Here is a 19,744-nt window from a genome sequence, read left to right on the forward strand (position 1 = left end):
TTAGAGCTTTCTGGTTCCAGGATGAGAAAAAACCCACACAGAAATCTGCTGTTCCTGCTGAGCTTTCTTCCCAACACATTAAAATTCAGAGGCTGCAGAATTAATGTTACATGAGCAGGTTTTTACCACGTTAAACAACATTATCTTGTGATTGTAAAATCAAACTCGTGTGTGTGTGTGTGTGTGTGTGTGTGTGTGTGAGTGTGTGTGTGAGAATGTATGTCAGTGAGAGTGTGTGTGTGTGAGTGTGCAAGTGTATTTTTTGTGTGTGAGTGTGTGAGAATATGTGTGTGAGAGTGTGTGTGTGAGTGTGTGTCTGGGGGAGAAGCCATGTTACATAGAGTTCATCAAACTGACGGAAGCTTCCTTTGTACAATGGAAAATCAAATCTGCCCCTTTAGTTCCCCTCCTCAAGGCTGGTGAACTAATGAAACCTCCCCTCTTAGCGCCCTGAGCACAAGGCTGGCTGTTTGTGCCGGCCATCGGTTCCATTCCAAAGGCCCTGCTGTGATGACACTGTCCAGGAAGCCCGGCCCGGGAGGTCAGTGATAGCCGAGGCCGCTGACACTTCGGACTGTGGGGAGGGGTCGCGAGCCCCTTCCTCATGAAGGGTGCCCAGCTCAGGGCTTGTGTGGAACAGTCTCAGTCCTAAGGGAGCCTGACTTCTTAAAAAAGGTCAAGCCTCTTCAGCACCCCCACCCCCACCCCAGGGAAAAGCCTTTCAGTCTGAAGTTTGACCCACGGCAAGCACCTTCTCCCAGAGTTCTGGGATAATGGTCACTAGCAGGTGGATAAGCCTGAGTAAGGCAATTCTGCTCTGAAGGCCTTGGAGTCATCATGGATGGCCTCTGAGCTCCCTCTGTCCTAAATAGATGGCCCCGTGCTGTCATGTAGTTCAGACATGTCCATCTGGGGTGTTCTCAGCAAAGATCCTAGAGTGTCTGACATTTCTTTCTGCAGCTCATTTTATGGATGAGGAAACTGAGGCAAAGAGGGTGAAGTGACTGCCTAGCTAGTGAATTTTCAAAGCCAGGTTTGAATTCAGGAAGAGGAGTCTTTTTCCTTCTTTTTTTTGTTTGTATTTTTATTTAAAGGTTCTGGAGCTCCAGATTCTGTCCCTTTCTCCCCCTTCCCACTCGCCAAGACGGTAAACAATCAGATATAGGTTGTACATAGACATTCGTGCAAAACATTTCCATGTTAGTTATTTTGTACAAGACTTTATCCCAAAAAGAATGAAAGGAAGAAAATGAAAAATAGCACATTTTCGTCTGCGTTCTTTCTCTGGGGGCGCAGGGAGCTTGCTGAGGGCGGCCTTTGGGATCGCCTTGGATCACCGCGTTGCTGAGAAGAGCTGAGCCTTTCGTGTTCTTCATCAGCAATGCCCTGTTGCTTGTACAACATCTCCCGATTCACTTCCTTCCGCACCCGTTCACACGAGTCTTTCTGAAATCATCCTGCTCGTCATTTCTTACAGCGCAGTATCTTCAGTTCCCATCCCGTGCCCTGGCTCGCTTAGCCCAGCTGGCGGCATTAAGCCTCACTCTCTACAAAAAGACCTGCTGAGAATGTTTTTGTACAGAGAGATCTTCCCATTTTGGGGTCTCTTTGGGATACAGATCTAGGAACGGCACTGCTGGATGGAAGGGTCTGCCCAGTTTCAGCCCCTTGGGCACAGTGCCAGATTGCTCCAGAATGGTGGGATCAGCTCACAACTCCCCCGACAATGCACTGATGTCCCACTTTTCCCTTCCAGCATCCAACATTTTCCCTTTTTTGTCATGTTAACCACCCTGACAGGTATGAGATCAGAGCCGTTTTAATGAGTATTTCTCTGATCGTAGTGGTTCAAGTATTTTGTCCTTATGACAATAGCTTTGATTTCTTTGCCTGAAAACCATCTGTTCATATCCTGGAGACGGCTGAAACTCCTGAGTCCTTGCACTGAGGTCGGACAACTGAGCACTTAGGACTAACTACCGATTGGACAATACTCTATGGGCATATGCTTGGGGAATGGTCCTTCCCACTATCCTGTGCTGGCTCAATGATTGGTGTACAGAGGATTGTAGGAGGGACTGGGGGGCAGAGTAAGATGAGCCAGAGTCACTTTGGCTGTAGAGGAGGGAGAAGGCGGTCGCGGAGATTCTGTTTCCATCCTGTTCAATCCCACGTCTAAAGACCAAGAATAAATAAGGACTTTTGCTTATCCTGACTCCGGCTGATTCTGGGGTGTCCTGGGTGCTGGCGTGGTCATCACAACATCCTTTGACTTTTGTCCATTGGAAAATGACCTGTATTTTTACAAAGTAGACTCCATTCTCTGTGTTTGAGAAGATGAGCCTTTTTAACTCTAGGCCCGGCATTCTGTCCACTGAGCCGTCCGTCCACCCTCTAGGTACAGGGCAGCTATTTATTTTCTCCATACAAAAGGAATTCTTAAAACCAAAAGACTCATAAACATGCAGTGCAACGTCTTAAAATAGGAAAGAGGAGCCCCTAACTCCCGCTATGTCCTCCTAGGAGGCTGGAAAGTCCCCTTCTTCACCCCAGTTCTGAGCTCTCTGAATAAGTCCTTCAAGGCCTTCTGGCCACCTGGGGCACAATTTGGGGTCATTCTCCCACTGTTGGTCCATTTTCCAAGAAGAGGTGGCTGTGGGAAGCTTTGCCTGCTGAGCCCACTTTGGTTGGAGGCTCCAGAGGCCCATCTCTCACTGATACCTCGCTTTCTCAGAGACGGAGCTCGAGAGGAGCCGGGGAGAAGAGCAGACCCGACCACCCCCTCCCCAACCCCCATCGCACCCAGCCTGTGTGTGGGTTCCGAGGGCTTCGTCTCCGGTCACCCAGGGGAGCCGAGGAGCTGACATGGCGAGGTCCCATCGCGGCCTTTGGCCAGGGAGAAGGCTCTGATGGCATTCTGACCACCGGGGCCCTCCCAAATGAACCAGCTGACCATTTGTTATACGCATCAGCTGCGGCGCAGGTGACTCCACCCCTCTGGGCTCTCGGTTTCCTGTAGTTACAGGGCCGGCTCTGCCACCCAAAGAACTCAGTCTGTTAAGAGTCCAGTGGGTTCAGAAAGTTCTTTTGCCACCACAAAGGAATGTTTGGAGGAGAATCTCGACGGGGCTTTTGATGCAAAGGAACGGTGCCGTCTGGGAGTGTTGCAAGTCCTACTCCAGGGGTGGGATTGGGAGCTTCTTCCGCCTAATGTCCAGCCTGGCCACTGACGGCTAGTCCGGCCGGAGCAGGAGCAGGGGCCACTTCAGGCAGGAGGGGAGGAAGCCACGGCCCTGCTGTAAGCGAGTGCTCTGCCATCCTGGGGCTCATGGGCTATGCCGGGCACAGCGGGCAGGGCCAGTCCACTGAAGATTGTGCTTTTGAAGGATCCGCATCCTGATGGCCGCCCCTGAGACTGAAGAGGAGTCAGCTCCGGGCAGATCCTTGGGATCTCTGGGGACCCCGGCCCCCCTGCAGGCGCCTGGAGCCCAGCTTGTGTGCTGGGCGCAGATGGTCACAAATAGCCACAAAGCTCATCCTGCCAATCACAGCTGCCCTCGAAGAATGGCCCAGGAAGAGCCTCACTGGAGCTGAGGCTTCTCGGCACGAGCTGGGAAGGGCCAGCTCTCCAGCATTTAATTAAGGAATGATCCCTGACCTGGCTACTGGCCCAAGGTGTCATCACACATCGCCATCATGGAGCCTCTGGACGGGGCAGGGCCTGGGCAGCTGAGCTTGGGGGAGGAGGAGAAACAGAAAGAGAGGAACGGGAGACGGAGGAAGGCAGAAAGAGGGACGGAGAGAGGAGAGTGGAGGAGACGGAGGCAGACAAAGAGAGCGCCTCTGTTGGGCCCCGCATGGAAATCGTGCTAATCTGAGACCGTCGGTCAATAAGCCAAAGGCTCTGGGGACACAGCTGGTCCTCTTCTTATTGCCATCCGCCCAAGGCCATGGCTTTGGAAGGAAAATAGTGGAGTGGGAGGGAACAGCTGTCTTAGAGGATGCTCAATTATGGCAGGAATTAGATGTCTGGAAATATCCAAAGGGCCGGCTTCCGGCCACAGAACCTTGCGAAGGTTATCCTGCCCTCCAGAACTTAGAAATGTAATTAGGATTTAGGTTCCCAAAAGGTAAATGTGAAAGAGAAAACTGCCCAGCCGGGTCCAAGGGCCAGTATTTACAAGCAGGAAGAAGAAGAGGACGTGTCAAGATGCTCCGATGTTTCCAGGAGAAAATCAGAGAAGAGTTGCCTGGCAACTGTCCACAATCACCGGGAGTAGGTAACACAACAGGTGAGACGGCCGCCCTGGGGCAGGGGGCCAGCAGCCCTTGGAGTCACCACCTGGAGTGCCCAGAGGAGTCTAGGCCTGGGGAAAGGACTGCCAGGTTCCACAGGGGTGAGGGGCCAGAGGCAACCAGCACTTGTTTTTATAGTGAGAATAGGCAAGCTACAGATTGGGACTAGACTTGTTTCTTTGATGGTTTACTCTAGATTTAAGAAGTCACTGGGAAATGTCAATAATGCAAGTTAAACTTAAAGCTCTACTGTGTACGTGGGTTCCTTTCAGGAGCCTATTGTTAAACACTTAAAGGTCTCCAGTCATGGAGGTGGGAAATGGAGGAGGAACAGCCCACTCTTGAGCTCCCAAAGCTCCGACTCCTCCAGCAGAGTGAAGACTCTTTACTGAGGGGGCTGCTCTCGGGGCTCAGATTAGCACCGACCAGCTTGGGGGTTTGACCTCAGGGGATGTGTCCAGGACCCCCCTGGACATGAAAGCCATTTCTTTTCCTTCTCATATGTGCCCAAGATTATAGAAGAGTAAAAATGTGTCCAAAGAACACAGCCCCCGGACTAGGATTTTCCAGGGTAGCCCGGCCAGGCGAGCCGGGAAGCGTCCAGGAAGGAAATTCTGAAGTCCTAAAGAAAAGCATCCCTGACCCCGAGAAACCTGCGGTGGACGGATGAAGACCGAATGCAGGAGCCGGCTGCCACAGCCAGGACCTCTACGGCTCTGGGCTGAGGGAGGGGCCGGGCTGGGCCCACCCAGCTGCCTCACATCCTCTCAGCAGTAAAGTGCACCAGAAAGAAGCAGAAGAGAAGGGAAAAGGCGGAAATGCAGGATCTTTAAAGGAAAAGAACTCGATTACAAAGAGAATTGAGAGCAGTCACTTCCCCAGGGAAGAGGAACACAGGACTCCAAAGAAAGGCAAAGGCCTATCTCCATTCGTCCCAATGCCCAGAAATGAGTCTGGGGTCCCAGCAGCTGCCCTAGAACGTTGGGGAAGCTCCAGGAAAGAAACAGGGCCTCGGCAATAGAATGAGGGCCCTTAAGGACAATTCCAAAGAGAAGCAATGGGATAGTCTGAAAAACAGGAACAGCAAACCCCCCGAAATGGCATTTTCTGCTGCGAGCCCAGTCTCTGAACCACTTGGAGGACACGGAAGCTCATCTGTGTGGGAGTGTTCAGCAGAGCTGCCAGACTCCACCTCTCTGTGCCTGCTCCACCTGGCGACTGCAGAAAGTTCTCTCCCATGGTCTCCTTCAAAGAGAGATGAGTTTAATCAACAAAGAGGCGGCTTTCCAGCAGGAGGCATAGAAGCAGAGGGCCTTGGGGACCCAAGGATGGGGAGATTTATCAGGCAACATAAACTTTAAGAACAGTGAGCCGGTCCCAATAGCTCCGATCAAACAACAAGGATTTATTTAGAGGGTTTTTATTCTGAGCTTAAATATCCAAAGAACAGGTTCATATACAGGACAGAAAACAAAGGGAGGTTGCTTATGAAACCATGAATCTCATAGTGTTGGTGCTGCTTTCCCTACAAAAGACATAATAATTTTGCCACGTTACCCACAAATTCGCCATTTAGGCTTGTTCGTGCTACCTCCTGAGAATCTGGGGAGCTCTTTTCTAGACATCGTTATAGTCCATTCCCCTCCCTTTCTTATCCCCCCCCTCTCCCCAATTTATAGAAAGGTACAAAAATAAACTTGTACGGGCATAGACAAGGAATCAACAGGTCCAATGTCCAATGATGTCCAAGAACGTGTGTCTCTGCACCTCTTGTCTATCACTTCTCTCTCAGCTTGTGGACAACCTGCTGTATCCTAAGGTCTTTGGAGGCATGGTTGGTCATTGCATCGATCAGAGCCCTTAAGTCATTCAGAATATTATTTGTCTTTACAATATTGTCCTTGATTGTCCTCCTGGTTCTGCTCTTTTCAATCTGCATCAGATCATACCGCCTATCATCTGAAATCATCTCTTTAGTCATTTCTTATATCACAGTAATATTCCATTAAATTCATGGACTAGAATTAGCTTGGCCATCCCCCAATTGTCTAAGAGGTGATCTAAGACATACCCTTATAATTCTCTCCCCCATCCCATTTAATCCTGCCCTGAAACAAAAGTATATTTTAATCTTGACTATTTTCTCCCCAGTATTATATTCTCTCTCTACCACTAACCCCATCCCTCCTAGTTTCCCTATTGAGTTTGACATTCATCAATGAAAAAATCGTGTTGTTCAACACTCATTTGCACATTTCAAATGCTCACTTTCTCCCTTCCTCTGCTTATAATCTCTTCTCAGCACCCCATTTGTGAGAAATAGCAAGTTCCATCCTTTCTACCTCCTTTCCAACACTTTCATCCCTTTACCTTCTCCCCTCCACTTTCAATCCTCAGAATAGAATCAACCCAACCAAGGACCTCTGGTTTTCTTGTTTAACTTTCTCAATATCCTTTGAAGCCATTTCAGGCTCTGAAAGAAAACGGGGATATTCTCCCCTTATTAAAGCATCATCCTACAGGTCTTTGCAACGGATCAAATAAATGTACTTTTCTGGGTTTCTCTGGACTCTTGTGTTTATATTTCAAAGTTCCTATTCATCTCTGATCTTTTCATCAGAAATGCTTTTCTGTTCTATTAAAGGTTCATAACTCTTCTCTGTGTGATTATATTCACTTTTTTTTAGAGCAAGTGATTCTTGGTGGTACCTTTGTATCTTTTGCCTTTGGGAACACTGCACTTCAATATATCTCATTTTTAGTAGAACTTGCTAGGTCTTGACTGCGGTTCCTTGGTGGCTGATTGCTTCCTTTCCGATGCTTGATGAATTGGGAGCTCTGGATTTGGGCTCCAACATTCCTGGGGCTCTGCCTCTAGGGGCTCTCTTTGGGAAGGGATTGGTATATCCTTTTTTCCCACTTTGTCTTCTGGTTCTGATAGATCTGGGCAGTTTTCATTTCTTATTTCTTGAAATATCTAATTTTTCATTCCTTTTTTGTTTAGTTTCCAACATCTATTTTTGCAAGATTTTGTGTTCCAAATTTTTCTTCCTCCTTCCCTTACTTCCCCCTCTCCAAAACAGCAAGCAATCTGATTTAGGCTAAACATGTACAATTCTAAACACATTTCCATATTTGTCATGTTGTACAAGAAAAATCAGACCAAAAGGAAAAAAAACATGAGAAACAAACAAACGAAGTGAAAATACTATGTTTTGATCTGTATCCATTCGTCATAGTTCTCTCTCTGGATGTGGATGACATTTTCCATCCAAAGTCTATGGTAATTGCCTTCAATCGTTGCATTGCCGAAAAGAGTCAAGTCCATTACAATTGATTATCACACAGTCTTGTTGATACTGTCCAATGTTCTTTTGGTTCTGTTCCCTTCACAACATCAGTTCCTGTAAGTCTTTCCTGGCTTTTCTGAAATCAGCCTGCTCAGCATTTCTTATAGAATAATAATATTCCATTGCCTTCATATACCCTAAGTTATTCAGCCATTCCCCAACCGATGGGCATCCACTCAATTTCCAGTTTCTTGCAACCACAAAAAGAGCTGCTACAAACATTTTTTGCACGTATGTGTCTTTTCCCCTCTTTTATGGTCTCTTTGGGATACAGGCCCAGGAGTGAGACTACTGGATTAAACGGATGCCTTTTGGGCATAGTTCCAAATTGTCCTCCAGAATGGTTGGATCATTTTGCAACTTCAACAATGCACTAGGGTCCTAGTTGTCCCACAACCCTTCCAACATTTATCATTATCTTTGCCTGTCATCTTAGCCAATCTGAGAAGTGTGAAGTGGTACCTCAGAGTTGTCTTAATTTACATTTCTCTAATCAATGATGATTCAGAGCACTTCCTCATATGAATATGAACATAATTAATTTCTTCAACTGAAACTTGATTGTTAATATCCTTTGGCCTTTTGAGATAAGATTTCTTATATTTTCCCTCATTTTTTCCACTTTTTAATTTTGTTCTACTATTTCTTGTTGTTTCATAGAGTCATTCAGTTTTATTTGCTCTATTCTAATTTTTAAGGGGTCCATTTCTTGGGACAGTTTTTCTTTTAAATTATTGGTTTTCCTTCCAAGTCTTTTCTCCAGAGCTTTTATTTTTTTTTAAATCCCTGCTTCATTTCTTCTAGGCATTCATGTAGTCTTGCAGAAAACAAGATTCCCACTGGAATCTCTGCTTTGTTATCTGGGGGCAGGGGAGATCTTCATATAATAAGTGTATTTCGTGATCATCTTTCCAGCTTAGTTTCTGAACTGGGTCTTGTGACAAGACAGACTTCACTGCCTACTCTGCTTTTCAGTAAGGTGATAGCACCTCGTGGCCTTGATCTGTCCAGGAAGCTCTCTGCCATTCCGATAGCTCTGGAGGGGCTATCAACTAGAATAATGCCTATCAACTACCTTAAATATTATGAGTCTAAAGGATGTACTTTTTAGGTTCAAGCTAACATCCTCGTTGCTGTTTCTTAAGAGGGAAAAAAGTCTCTAAGCTGTATAGCCATGGCGTGATTCCCTTCCCACTAAATACCAGTTTCACAATGAACACATAAAGTAAATAGCAAATAAACATATTAATCCAGAGAGAAATCAGAGGAAGTATACATATATACCTGAAAATACAGATTGAAGTGGATTCTCCCAATGAGGATAAGGTAACTCAGCTCCACTAAGCAGGAGATCTCACCCAGAGGGAAATTCCCAGAAGACTTTAGTATACTCAGCATGGGGCAGGGGTATAATGGAGACTTCTAACTCTCTCATGTCAGGTTCTTCCCAGAGTTTTTCTCTCTATTCAGCAGTGATCTAAAATGGCATTTTCTTTTTCCTCTCCTGAAGATGGAAGTCAGGAAAACTAGGTGGGACCCAAGAGAACAAGGAGGGGAAGATATCAGCTCTCTCTTCTCTCCAGCTTGCAACCACCCCACCCTGCCCTTCATTCTCCATCAGTGAGAACAGAGTTACTAATGGGCTTTGGGGCTCCAGTTGTTGGCTTTCAGTTTTTTGGAATCATGTTCCATGTTGACCCACTTTATCTAACCCTATATTTGCCTTGCTGGGGCTTGACTTTTGCTGGATCCTTTTCAGCCTCAGGACTTTTAGGTGTTTTTGAATGGTTCTGCCATCGGACACGTTACTATCGTCTTTCACTGGTTTTCTTGATCATCGTTTGGTCTAGTTTAAACTTCAGGGTAATACTGGGGAAGGTGGATGGAGGCTACCTGAGCAAGCCTCAGGTAGGAAAACACCTTGGCTAGAAGTTCAAACCAGTAAGCAATTATTAAGTGTTGACTATGTGCTATTTCTGCTGACAAGGAGCCTAGGTTTTATTAGAGAATATAATATGCACATATAAAATACATAAACAAAGCTCTGCTATATACTTGCAAGGTCGTTTAGAAAGGAGACACAATTAGCAGGTTTGGGAAGGTTGGAAAGACCAATCATTCAGTCAGTTATTAAGAGCTTTTTAAGTGCCAAGTACTGTGCTACGTGCAGGAGACAAAGAAAAGTCCAAAATTCTTCCAAAAGTGTACAATCGGTTTTGCTCTGTCGCTGTTTTTTGGTTCCCAGATCATTGATTTATTTGGAACAATTTGAGTATGGGGTCAATGTTGTATTAGCTCATGCATGGGAGGGGCAGCTAGGCTGTGAGCCAAGCCTTACCTGCTGTTCTTCACATGTTCTCCTCCATCTCCCATCCAATGGGAGACGTGATCTGTCTCCCACATTTGGCATCTGCTCCCTCCTCAGCCCCACCCCTTGTTTCCTTCAAAACTCAGCTCCAGCACCATGTCGTACTTCGAGCCTCTCCTAATTCTCCATGGGGATGAAGTTAGTCACTTCTGCTCCAAATCGACATTCTAAAAAGCACCACAATAAATAAAACCCCCAAGGTTGGAGGGGAAAACAGGGCTAGGGACATTAAAAAAGTCAGGAATCTCATGGCAATGGCAGCTCAGTTTTATGCAAGTTAAATGATTGAGAAACAGGAGTACTACAATAAATACAGGCAGTCTCCATGACCTATGGCTGATGGTAGGGGAGGGTGGACTCTGCATCAGAAGCTGTAGAATAAATAGGGCATTTTTCTTTGACACTAACCTGCTGTTTGCTCGTGAAAGTGGGTGACGGTTACAGCTTTTGACTGATTGTGAAGGCGAGAAAGGAGGGATTTCTGAAATGGGAAGGAAAGTTATAACAGCTCGGATGGATTGTTCCCGCACAAGTTTCTAGGAGTTCTTTTCATTGTGTCCAACTCATCACGACCCCATTTGGAGTTTTCTCGGCAAAAGTCCCCGAGTGGCCATTTTCTTCTTCAGATCATTTTACAGATGAGGAAGCTGAGGCAAACAGGCTGAAGCGGCTTGCCCGGGGTTACACAGCTAACAAGAGGCCAGATTTGAACCAGATTTGAATCGGAGTCTTCCTAATGCCAGGTCTCTATAAACTAGGGTGCTACCAGCTTACCTAGGCTCTGGAACGCAGGAAGGTCACTTCCATAGAATTTGGCCAGAAAGTCAGCAGGAGTCGGGTTTGAAAGAATTTAAAACGGCAACAGGGATGTTGATATGGTCCTAGAAGCCACAGGAAGTTGTGTGAATTTATTGAGTAGTAAACCAGCCCATAAAGCCGGGGGGGGGGGGGAAGGGGTCTCCTCGCAGACTCCAGGAGACAAGAGGATCGGTGCAAGAAGAAAGAGCCCGGGGACGAGGCTTCCTCCTGCAGGAAATACAAGCGAAGTGCCATTTCTAGAAGAGGTCAAAAGCTTCACAAGTTTTGTTCAACCCAGAAGATGGTCTCTGGAGGAAGAGCAGGAGCAACCTTCGGCAGACTCAGAGCCTGGCTGATTCCCCTGGAAGGCTCCCCTTGGGAGTCTAAGGAGAAAGAGGAGCGGGGTGTCCTTCCCCCAGAAGGAGGGACCAGCAGCGTCAGGAGAGCTCAAAGACAAGGGCTCGCATTTTCTCTCTGGCATCCCGAGCACCCAGCATGTCTGTTGGCTGACCGAGGGGCACAGCCAGACTCGTTGCTGCCCCCGACTCCCTGCATGTCCTTGGACCTTTCTGAGCCCCGGTCTCACACCTGTACAGTGCTGTCCAGCTGCCCAGTCAGATGTTCCACTGGTTCCAAATTTCCCTGTTGCCAACGTCTCTCCATCTCTTCCACAGAAAACCACGTGAAAGACTTGGCCAGCGCTTTGCTAAAGCTGCCTGAATGTGATCTACCGAGTCTCCCAAAATGGAAATAAGCAGAAGCTGGTCTGGCTCCCTCCTGGCAGACCCGGCCATGAAGTGGGGCCAGGTCTTTCTGCAGAGCTGGCCCACAGACACCAGCCGTTTTGCGAGGAATTAGGATCGGGTTCATTGGCCCATAGTTTATAGACTGTCCAGCTACAGAGGGTGGGGAAGTTCCAGTTGGAATACTGATGGGGAAGGAGCCTCTTATTTTCCAACTTTTTCCCCAGGGAATGGGTCTGTGACATTAGGCAACCGTCCTGTAGGGCGAGGCTGAAAGGAGTGGTCCGGGAAGCCTTGGGCCTTTTCCACTTCTTGGGTTCAGCTATGAATGCTGCACCCATCGCTGAACAAATGTTTGTCACCACTCAGTAAGGGCCTGGCACATAGTAGGTGCTTAATAATTGCTTAATCCCTTTTTTCCCCCAAAGGTCAGTGCCCTTCATAGGAACAGGGCATTATAGGTGGGGTCTCCATGAACCTTAATGGGAGATTCGTTCCCCATCCTGTCACCCGGCCTCAGGGAGTTCAGTCTGAGCTGAGAGAAAGCGAGGCGGGCTCTCCCCGGTGCCCCCGCCCCCTCCAGCTGCCAGCTCGGCTCCCCCATGCCCAGGAGGGGAGAGAAACCGGATGTCCGCAGCTCCAGCTATTGGGTTTTACACTCGTTCTCCTGGCTGGGTACGGCCACGGGCTGCAGATTGTATTCCGAGCCTGCCCAAGGGGGCGGCGTGGGGGTCCTCAAGACGGGGCAGGGAGGCCGCCTGGGCAGCACCGGGGGCTCGGAACGCCTTTAGGTGAAGCGGGAAGAGTCACACGGGCTGGCGCCTGAAACAGGGCCCTGGAGGCCCTCCCGGCTCCGTCTGGCCCCCCCTCAGTGTGCCCCCCCCCCTCAGTCTGCCCCGTTCCCCAGCTCCTTTGCCTGGCTGTCTGCCTGCTCCATCTGCGTGGGACTCCAGGACCAAGGACAGCTCTGCCTCTGAAGCGGCTGTGGGGCACAGACCAAGGAGCCCCGTGGCTCCACCTCCCCTCTCCGGGAGGCCCCGCCTCAGCCACTGCAGGAGTGAGAGTTTACCCAGTCCGGGCTCCCACAAATAGGACAGAGGCTGCGGGGACGCACAGAGTGCCGGCCAGGACCCGAATTCAAATCCAGCCTCAGACACTTCCTAGCCACGTGTGCCCAGGCAAGGCCTTTTACCCCCCCCTTTACCTCAGTTTCCTCATCTGTAAAATGAGCGGCAGAAGGTTAGATTCTGGAGTCTGGATGACCTTGGGCCCCCCACATCCCACCGGCGGCTCCCCGAGAAGAAGGGAGAGCCTAAGGCCTTCCCACTGGCTCGGGCCAGTGATTTCCTGAGTTGTGTGGCCCGTGCTGGTTAGTTTGGGAACTGGGGGTTTTCCCCCTTTGGGTCTCTGTGAGAAGAGGAGGGGGCAAGATGCCCCATGTGAAAAACCACAGATAGCAAGGAAATGGTTTTCTTTAAAAAACAAAAAACAAAAACCAGGCCTTTGTTCCCAGGGAAATAGTCCGGTCACCAAAAGCCTGGCCCATTTTCAGGTGTTATAGCCCGCTGGGTGCCGCCTAGAGCCCCTTCTGTTACCCCTCCCTCATCTGCCCCTCTCTCAGGAATGGGAACTCCCCAAGGGCCAACCTGTGCCCCCCCTGGGGGGAGGGCAGAAAGTCAGCAGGGGAGAACTGCTCCGGGGCCTGAGGGATGGATTCCAATAAGGGAGCAGGCTGGTCCCAGACAGACTGAACAGGCAGTGGCCGTGAGTCCCTGGGGGTTCTCGGACCAGCCGGAAGATCTCAGCCCCACGTACACCAGGTCTCCCTTTTTTTGTGCTTTGCCTCCTTCATCTTCACGTGCTCAGCCCGAGTCCTGGGAGCCCCAGGAATCTCCTGACTAACCAGTCTGAGGGCGTTTCACCTGTGGCTTGCGTGACCTTCTGCTTCTAGTGGCTTAAAACATCTGAACTCGAAATCTGACAAATGAATCAGCTGAAGATTAATTAGCATGGAGAATGAACTCTGAGCATGGTGATTTTGCCTCCCAGCCTGGTCCCAGGGGCATGTAATCAAATGATCAAGCTCATCATAAGGAGATTAAGCCTTGTCTGGAATCAGCGGGGAGATTCTGTTGGAAACTCCTCTATCAGGTTCTCCCAGGGCCCCTGCCCTCCACCAGGGCAGTTTTGTTTGGGATTTGGGGGCCTGCTTCCAGAAACCAAACTCATAGGGCTCCAAAATCACTTTTTTGGCAAATGCGCCGCCGACGACACCAAACCAACCAAATCTGGAAAGCCATGTTGCTGAATAAACTCCATTAATAGCTGACATTTATGGGGCTTTAAAATTCACAGGGCACTTTACATACATTATCTCATTTGAGAATGCGTTAATAATGAATATGCGATTTCCTGAATTGGGAAGCGATGGGATGAATTGTGATAAGAGCTTCAGGTCCCCCAAAGTAAAAACGTGTCCACACCCTGTCTTCCCGGTCCCTGGACCCTCCGTCTTCAATGACATTCATCATCTCCCTAGTCTTGCCTGTCACCCCTGAGCGCCGGCTCTGATGTAGATCCGCTGAGGGGCAGGAAGCAGAGAGGAGGATGAGAAGGGAATGACCTGGAGGTGGGGGACAGAGAAACCTAATGCGTTCCAGGGGCCCCCAAGCTCGCCCCTCAGATCAGAAACTCCAGGACCCCTGGCATGTTAAGGACCAAGCCTGAGTGTGAGGGGCAGGTGGTTCTCCAAAAGCCCCAGAGGTGGGAATCATAACAACCCTGAAGGAATTGCAAACCAGCCTTCACTGACACAGGTGTTGCTTGGGGATGGGGAACGAAATAAATGGAGGCAGAGGGAAGAGAGAGGCCAGAGAATGCAACTCCTCTCTGTCTCCTTGTATCATCCTGTCACATGAAGAGATCCATTCTACAGGTCTGTTAGATCTTCAATAGCCATGGGCAGTGGGGCTCCGGTAACCCCTGGCAGCCACGAGGTGGGGGGGGGTCCCATAACTTACAATCCCAAGAAGACCGAATGGTCTAATGAAGGGGAACACTGTGTACTAGAGCCTGGTCTCCTGCCAGCAGAACCTTCACCCACATGTCCCCATTTCCTTGGGTTCTCCCCTGAGCAGCTTAATGGCGGAGCAAGGCAGCTGAGGGAGTGATAAAGGCAGATGACAAGGAGCCAGGCCCCGTCCCTCATGCCCCCTGAAGGGGGCCCCCAGGCTATGGGGACAGTGGAGGGGGGCTCTTTGGCCAGGATGGTCCCCGGCTGCTGACCAAGGCACTTACATTAAGGTACAAGGGGTCTTGGCCTGGAAGCTGAGGCAGAGAAGGAGAAAGTGGGTCAGAGGGCGCGGTTGTTTCTCAGGGAGGAACCAGAGCGACACTGAGCCAGCAAGAGGTGGGCCCAGTCCCTCAGAACCTGGACCAGCTGATGTCTCCCTGCGAGGGTCAGGCTCACTCCCAGAGAGCCGGGAACACCCCTCCTCTAGCACCCAGCACTCAAACAGCAGGTTCCAGGGAGCAGCAGCAGTGGGGAAGATGAGGAGGGGGCTGCCCTTGGGGGTAGGGGGCACCCGACTGCCCAGATGCAGCTCCTCCAGACAGACCGTCAGTCTCCCCTTTCATTGGGGCCACTGGAGGCTCCCAAGTCCCCGTTGATGCCTCTGGAATTAGCCAGCAGGGAGAGGGCTGACTTTGGGAGTTGGCCAGGGAGGGGTGTGAGCCCCCCACCCGGGCTCCAGGTCCTTGGGATGATTGTGCAGGCAGGCTCGGGGATCGGCCAGATTGCAGCATGTCCCTGGGAGGCTCAGACTGCCCTGCTCCAGCCCAGTGCGCGGAGTCCTCCGGTCCCTTTGCTCCCAGGCTCCTGTACCCTCTGCTGTCCCCATCAGCAAGCTCTGGCTTTGACCCCCCTCTCTTCGCCCCTGCTGCATGGAAGAGCTGATTGGCAAAGGAGAAATAAGGTTACAGCAGGGCAGCTGCGGCCAGCTTCCAAGGGGCCTGGGCAGTGGTGCCCGCTGGGATCCAGCTCCATGCTTGTCCTGGGGAGGGAGGGAGGGGAGACCCACAAGTGTCTCCTGAGGGACGAGGAGCCGCCTCCTCTCTCTGGGATGGGGAGTCTTTTCCCGCTCAGGCCTGAAGGAGGGCGTTGGTCGGTTTCCTCTGGGTGGGCTCATTGTCCCCATGACTCTCTGGAGAACAGCAAGGGGGCCCAACCCCGCCTCGGCTGCAGGCCGAGGCCATGAGCTGGGCCCTGCCAAGAGCCTCGGATCAGGGAGCCAGGAAAAAGGCTCTCTGAGGGCCAGGCATGAATTTCTACACTGGCAACGAGACGTGTGAAAGTGTGCACTTGCAATAACAAAATACCCTTTATAATTTGGAATCGGAAATCACCGTCTGCCGCCTAGTCTTGCCTCACACGCAGGAAAAAAGGGCGAAAGCCTCACATTTGTGAATATGTTAAAGTCCCAGGAATAAGAGAAATGTGAAAAGCAGGCTGCCAGACGGGCCTCGGGCAGTGTGGCCGGCCATCCCCTTCTGCCCTCCCTGCCCAGGGTCCTTCGGGCCTGAGCCAGCCTTGGCCAGAGGGAAGCGAGCTGGAGGAGGGACCGTCAGTATGGAGGGCAGAGCCCAACAGCCGGACTCTCCCAGGGCCCCCAGCCCGCCGGCCACGTTGGAATCTCGGAGCTGCAAGGCCATGGAAAGTCTCTGTCCCCCGGGATTTCCCTTCTGGACTTCGAGATCGTTCTACCATTGTCTCCTCCTGGAGCTTTCCTCAGCCCTGGAGCCACCCGAAGCGTCCTGCAGAGTGTGGGGAGGGAGCTGCTCTCTCCCTGCTGGTTATCCTTGTAAAAGGCCCGCCCCTTCTGCTTTGGGGAGGTCCTTCAGGAGCCTCATTTTGCCACAGGGCCTCCCTCTGACTCTGGACAACTTCTGCCTCTCTCCTGCTTCCCTCCTTTTCTCTGGGTCTTCTCTCCTTGGAACGCAAGCTCCTTGAGTCTAGGGCTGAGTGCTCCATGGAAGCTTGTTCCTTCCCTCCACAACCCCCCTGACAAGCTACTCGGCTTCTGGGTGAAGACTTCCAAAGACACGTGGGCCATGGAGAGGAAGGGCCCCCGGCGGCCCACGGGCCCAGGTCAGACCCAGCACTGGCCTGTCCTTTCTCCTCACTCCATGTCCGAGCACAGACCTGTCCAAGCGCTCTGCTTTGTCTCAGGAGGGAGGGGCAGTCAGGGCCAAACTGAGGAGCCTGCTCGTCTCCACCTTCTGCAAAACTGGTCTTGATTCTGTCCCTCCTTCCTCTTAAGCTCTAGTGGGATCATAGCCTTTGCCTTATAGAACTTACGTTTTCTTCTGAGAATCATTCATTCATTAATCATTATCCCAATTTATTAGATATGAATCCTGGGATAAACTGAAGAAATCCCTTTTCCCATAAATAACTGTTCATCTTTCTAGATATCCAGGTCCTTAATGTCCTCTACTTAAATGTGACATCCAAGTTACTGTCGTACAATTTACTTACGATCGAGCAAATGCTAAAAAAAGACATCTTGGTCTGACTGCCCGAGACTCCCTGGCCATCCCTTCCCTTGCTGACTTCTTCATTCTTTCCCCAGCCCCATCACTGGTTTCACTCCGGATACCGATTAATGTCACTTTTCAAGAATCTTTTTCTTATTTATTCTCCATAGAAAGGTCAGCCTCACTCCTCTTAGAAGGGGAAAAAAAGAGAAGCTCTTTCTCTCTTCCAATTCCTCTCCAGCTATGACAGGTAATTCTCCAGAACAATAATTAAACTCCTAGTCTCTCCATACATTACAATTAAAATTACACTTTTCCTGGAGATTGCTCATATGCCAGTTAAACTATAAATTCACGGTTTTATGGCCTCTTCAAGATTTGGCAACATCATCCAATCAGATCTGGGGGAGAAGCCGCTCCTCAGGTGGGGAATCACGGGGACTCCTTTTGCCTGTGGCTGGGAGGAAATGACTAATGTGTCGATTCTGTAACATTTGTCCTCGTGTCTAAAATGTTTTCCGCTGCTAAAATAATCATTTTGGGGCGAGTATCTTAAATCTTCATTAACATTCGCTGTAACACGTGTGTCACAATTAAAACCACTACCAGACAGGCTGTTTTCTGTGAGAATAAACCACAAATGACATTGGCAACAGTAATAACAGTAGCTGCACATGATAAGGGTGCAGTCTGCACGTGCCGATATTCTGTAACTATGTTTGAGACGGCTGGAGAAGGGGAACGCTGACTGCTTTGGAAGGATGGCTGCACCAGCCGCGACAACTGACCGGACACTCTCCGTGTTCTGGAAAGTGTCTCCACCTTCTCCAGAAAGGGTAATTTAGCAACAGAAGAGCGAGTCCCAGAGAATGGCCTCTGACCCTCCCGGGAGGATTTATATACAGGGAGGCATTGAGAGCTGCACTGGAAAGGTCCCTTGTGAGACTTTCAAAGATACCGAGTCGTCCTGCTGGAGGCAAGGATGACGCTGTTGAAAATAGTCACAGCACTGAGGGGACTTATTTTTTTTCCTAGAAGATGCTGCATTCTAGGCCACCTTCTCTGGGACTGGTTGCTCTTTCTCTCAGACAACCTCCCCCCCAAAAAAACCAAGCCTAGCAAGGAGGAGGAAAGAGTCTTCTTGTTCCTCTCTCCTTCCAACCACCCTTTGTGCCATCACTTGTCGGCCCCTCTTCTTCTGATGTTCATTATCCTCTCTCTCCCTTGGTTCAAATCTTTCTTCCCCCTTCCCACCAATCCCCCTTGTTTCCCCCCCCCTTGTTCAGTAGCTGCCCCCACCTCCAATTCTGCTCTGTTCTGGAGCCCTCCATAGCTGTGTCAGCCCCTGGAGTCCCTTGACTTGCCAGTTCACTAACCTTCAAATCCCCACAACCTCTCTCTTCTCTGTGACCACAATCATAGAAAGGGGAGGGGGGGTCTTCAGAGAGGTGCAGACCCCAAGCTTGAATCATGGTCTCCCCCAGGGTGAGATTGGGCATCTCCAAGTTCCTCCCTACTTCCTCCCAGATGGAGGCTCTAACAGCTTAGGGTCCTGACTTTGGGGTTTCCCTCACCACCCCCTCCTACACTTGAGTGTATTCTACCCCATGTGACCCATCTACTCTTCTCCCCCTTCTGTGCCCCCTTTCCTCCCTCCCCCTGATACGTCGCTCCTCATCTGTTGTCCCTTCACTGGGAGGTCCAACAATCGAACTGTGCCATATCAGGGACTCTTGAATCTCTCGCCCCCAGCCACTTTTGGTACCCCTTGCCGACCCCCAAGCTTGCGTTACTACACGCTCCCCCTCCCATCCACAGCCCCCACATAAAAGCTGTTCGTGTCTGGAAAGACAGGGCGTCGCATCTCTGTTACCCGCCGTCAGCTGGGCCCTCGCCACTGCGCGATGATCGTTCCGTCCCCCCACTGATGTTCTGGGCCGCCCTGAACCAGCTCCCCCAAGTCTCTCCTTCCTCACCCCTGCCACCCTCAGGGACAAGGCTGCTGCTGTTTCTGCCCCCATGGAACTCCCCCCCGCAGGAGTGACCCACGGTATTCCCCGGTTCCTGGAGTTCTTCTTACCCACATTCTCCTAACTTACAGGGCTACTTGTAGGCCCACTTTTGTGCCTGTGGGCACAATTAAGTTATTACCCCACCCTCTGGGCTCTCCCCCTGAAGCTGGATTGTTTTCCTTGTGTTGGGGCCTCTGGTAAGAAGTTTTAACAATAGCAAAGAGCTGTATGCTCACACTCACACACACTCACACACACACATACTCACAGTCACACACACACTCACACACACATACTCACAGTCACACACACACTCACACACACACATACTCACAGTCACACACTCACTCACACTTGCACACACATACTCACAGGCACACACACTCGCACACTCACAGTCACACACACATTCACACACACACATACTCACAGTCACACACTCACTCACACTTGCACACACATACTCACAGGCACACACACTCGCACACTCACAGTCACACACACTCACACACACGATCTCTCGTTCTTCATCTCACCTTTGTTCAGAACGAACAGGGGGTATGGCTGCTCCTGGAATCGGTCATGGCCTTGGCTGACATTTCTGTGGTGATTCTGCTCTTCTCTTCCGCTGTTGGGTCCTGA

At 50.3% G+C, this 19,744-nt stretch overlaps 1 protein-coding gene across 3 annotated transcripts in view; it reads left to right on the forward strand.

The window, feature by feature from the left end:
• The window catches only part of ADGRA1 (adhesion G protein-coupled receptor A1), a 196,831-nt gene that overhangs the window by 77,053 nt on the left and 100,034 nt on the right, over positions 1–19,744 (forward strand). The gene's annotated exons all lie outside the window — the stretch shown is intronic.

The sequence above is a fragment of the Sarcophilus harrisii genome, chromosome 2 (genome assembly GCF_902635505.1).
Source record: "Sarcophilus harrisii chromosome 2, mSarHar1.11, whole genome shotgun sequence".
NCBI lineage: Eukaryota > Metazoa > Chordata > Mammalia > Dasyuromorphia > Dasyuridae > Sarcophilus > Sarcophilus harrisii.